We start from the raw sequence: 4,331 nt of genomic DNA, 5'->3' as shown, positions 1-4,331 counted from the left end.
TACAATATCAATAAAAATTAGCCACAAATTTGAGCGTTATTTTTTATTTTAATCTTTTTAAACATATAAATTTGACTTTTAAATTTGTATATGAGTATTATTTTTTTTTAAACGTGCTAATTGAACTTTTCAATTTATTTTACGGTAAAATAAAAAATCTACTTCAACACAAATTAAAGTTTTAATTTGTGTACTATAAAATCTGACCATTAAATTTTTTTATAAATTTTATTATTTTTAAATATGACTGTCTAATTTATTAACTAAAATAAAAAATTAAATTCATATTAAAAAATTATACCAACTAATTATTACACTGAAATACATACTTTTTTTTTTTCATTTCTAAAAAAAGTTCCACGTGATGTAGCGACCAAAAGAAAAGAAGTATATGATGTAATTTTCATTAGCTTGTAGATTCACTTAATCCTCCCCGCATTTTGATTCGTTAAAACGAAATGCTTTGCTATCTTATTCCTTCAAGATGAAATAAAAGTTCAATTTCGCTAGATAAATAACAGAAATTATAAGCAATGTGAATAATAAATTGTACTTTCAGTTTATAAAAAGACTAAAAAATTATTTTATCATAAATTATTCTCTCAAAAATATTATTTTTATTTTTTACTCATTTATTTCTAAGTTTTTTTTATCATTGTATACCCTCTTCTAAATTCTCATTGTGCCATCGATCTCTTCCTCATCAGCCAGCTTCAATGTCGTCGAACTTCTTTTTCATCAGAAGTTGTCGGTTTAGAATGAAAATAACCATTCACATTCTTAGTAGAATAAACATCCATCAATTTCATTATATCTACTTGAATCCAATTCAAATTAAATAAACATTCACTTTAGAATAAAAATAATCATCCACAAACCTAGTAAAATGAACATTCAACAAATTTCATTATATCTACTAAAATCCAATCCAAATTAAATAAACATCCATTCGCATACCTAATAAAATGAACAACAGTTTAAAACGGCGATCTTAGAGTCTTGAAGAGTCCCTAAACTTTCTCTTACACACTACTTTGTCTTGTGTTGCTATATATGAGAAAAACCCATGAATCGATTCCATCAAAAAGAAAAAAATCAAAATAAAAAAGCGAAAGCTTGTTGTTGTCGTGATTAATAGCGTCGAAATACTAGCAGGAAAGTGCGGAAAAACCAACAAAGAGGAAGCAAGTGTTCACCAAAGTGGATGGGCATGTGGGGTGGGAGGCGCGAGTGGAAGCTTATTGTTTGCGTTAATCACTGGCGTCGAATCAGCAGCAGAAAAGTGTGGAGAAATCGGTGAAAAAGAAGTCAGTATTCACCAAAGTGGATGGACGGGTGGGCTGGTGGGTGGGAGGCGCGTTGGACTGAGCGCCAAAGGAAGGGATGAATCGGGCTAACAGGTGGAGGTGGAGGTATGTCAGGCTGAGCAGCGGAGGGAAGGACTGTCGAGATGAATGACAGTGTGAGTGGAGGAGGGAGAAGAGGGTTGAAATGGAATGAAAAAAGCGACAGTATATTGAGAGGAGGTTACATTACCTAATTCTAATAATTTAAATTCAAAAATTGATTACTCTAAAAAATTGAGAATTTAATTTTAATAATTAATTTATTTTTTTAACCCGTTGTTCATATTGTTCAACATTTATATTGTTCATCTATACTTTTTCATACACGTTTTAGCTGAAAATTATTTCACCTTGTGCTGCTTTAATTTGCAATTAATTACGGTAGAGAATAGGTTATGTTTTAGATGCAAAGGAAAAATATGACTAAAATGAACATAATATCTTTGTGTACATTAAATATAGAGTATATACCCACTTTGGTCCTCAAAGAATTTCGGACCAGCCACTTTAGTCCCCAACTAAAATTAATTACTCGATTGGTCTCTAACAATTAATTCCGTCAGTCACTTAGGTCCTTGGCTTCGTCAACTTTAATGGAAGACAAAATGGTCCCTAACAACTCTAACAGGGGACAAAATGATCCTTGACAACTCTAACAAAGGACAAAATGATCCCTTACTCCTTTGTTCGAAAGTGACGCTGTTCTTCCACAATTTTTATCATATCTCGCATAACCCTAACATTCATATTCTGCTTCTTCACCTTCACAGTCTTCTTTTCTATCTTTTCCTTCCTCCTCTTTTGCTCCAAGATTAAGCCATGGTGTAATTGCCACACGTGTCGCACCTACCTCAACATGTCATGGAACATACATTTCCTAAATCTCTATGACTGGTACATCCACCTCCTCTGCACCTCACCCACCAGAAGCATTCACTTCCACGTCCTCGATAACATCACCTCCAAGCCCGACATCGTCCACAACATCCTCAAGACCAAGTTCCACAACTACCCTAAGGGCATGCCTTTCTCCGCTCTCCGTCAAGCAATATAGATTGTTGGACATTAGGACATCATGAGAAGATTATCCTTCGACATCATATGCACATTCTCATTTGAAATAGACACTGAGTGCTTCATTTCCCTCTTTCCCGGAGTCCAAGTTGGCAGACAGCTTCGACCTCGCATTCAAGCTATCAGTACAATGAGCAATGTTGCCATTACCACTCATATGAAAACTGAAGCGATTACTGAATATTGGTTCAAAGAAGAAGCTGAAAGAAGCGATTGGAGTGGTGGACAATGTGGTCATGGAGATGATACGGTAGAGGAGGAGTGAGATGACAGCGACGACGAAGGGTCTTGACAAATCATACTTGCTGTCCAGATTCATAGGATCCATGGAAGACGACAAGTAGTTGAGAGACATAGTCATTAGTTTCCTGAGTATGAATTGGTTGAGAACAAGTTGAGGATTTTATTTCTTGTGAACATTGAAGTTGTAGAGTGTGCATTGTGTAGCTTGAAGTTATAGTGTTAGACTATTAGTGTTAGACTATTAGAGGAGATCAGAGACTATTTTGTCCCATGTTAGAGTTATCAGGGACTATTTTGTCCTCCGTTATAGTTGACGGAGTAAAGGACCTAAGTGACTGACGGAGTTAATTGTTAGGGACCAATCGAGTAATTAATTTTAGTTGGGGTCTAAAATGTCTGGTTTAAAATTCTTTGAGGATCAAAATGGGTATATACTCTTAAATATATTACATTTTTATAAATGATTGAATTTTATTAAATAAATATTAAAAATTATTATAAAAAAAGTATTAACAAATTATCATAAATATAAAATACATTAATATATACATATATATTAATATATAATATTTTAAATAATAAATATAATTTTTATTTTCAAATAAATAAAAATAAAATATATAAATATTAACAAATTATCATAAATATAAAATACATTAATATATACATATATATTAATATATAATATTTTAAATAATAAATATAATTTTGATTTTCAAATAAATAAATATAAAATATATAAATATACAAAATATAAATATTTTTTATTCATGATCAATTACTAGGATAAATTACATGGATAAAATGATTGTTCCTCAATACTACATAGATATCCTAAATTGAATTGTGTTATATACTTGATTTGTATGCAGCTCTATGTAATAAAATCAAATAAGTATGATTTAAACTCTTTCAATATAAATCGAATCAAATGAATTCAGTTTAGTAAGATCAGTAGTAAATCAAAACAATTAGATTCGATTTATTATAATAGATTTTTTTATCCATGCATCTTATAGTAAATAAAAATAAATGAATTCGATTTACAAGAGAGAAAACTCTAGGTAAATCGAATCAAATAGATTTGAATTAGTCCGAAATGCAAACAACATAAATTGACACCAAATGATTTGATTTAGTGTTGATATACTCTATCTAAAAGATTCGAATTAGCTTGATTTAAATTACAGCCACAGTTCTCTCCTCTCCCAAAATCCCATGCAAGGGAGAATTCTAAGATCACAACACGGAAAGGTTCAAAACTGCAGATATAGAGAATGATTCAGATCGTATATATCTATCGATTGGACAAAGTTACGCTATATTACTGATAGCATCAATGAAGACGTGAGTAAATAAAATCTCTTTTCTTTAAGTTAAATTAGAAATATTAGCAATATTTAGTAACTTATAGTATTTAATTATAAATATTAGTTAGAGTAGTAATTAAAAATTTTGTTAAAATTTTTAAATTAGAAATACCAGTGGTATTATTGATTTAAGATTGTTTTTAATTAGAGTTTTTTTTAATTAGAAATGTTAGTGCTGGGTGCATATGGATTTAGAGATTTGATTTTTACGAATAAGGTTAAAATAGCATGTACGGTGGAAAACACCATGATTAAAGCATATATGTTGTAATTCGGATTTAATATTTTAAGATAATAT

This window comes from Arachis hypogaea, chromosome 9 (assembly GCF_003086295.3).
Source record: "Arachis hypogaea cultivar Tifrunner chromosome 9, arahy.Tifrunner.gnm2.J5K5, whole genome shotgun sequence".
Lineage (NCBI taxonomy): Eukaryota > Viridiplantae > Streptophyta > Magnoliopsida > Fabales > Fabaceae > Arachis > Arachis hypogaea.
Note: the sequence above shows the minus strand (reverse complement) of the source record.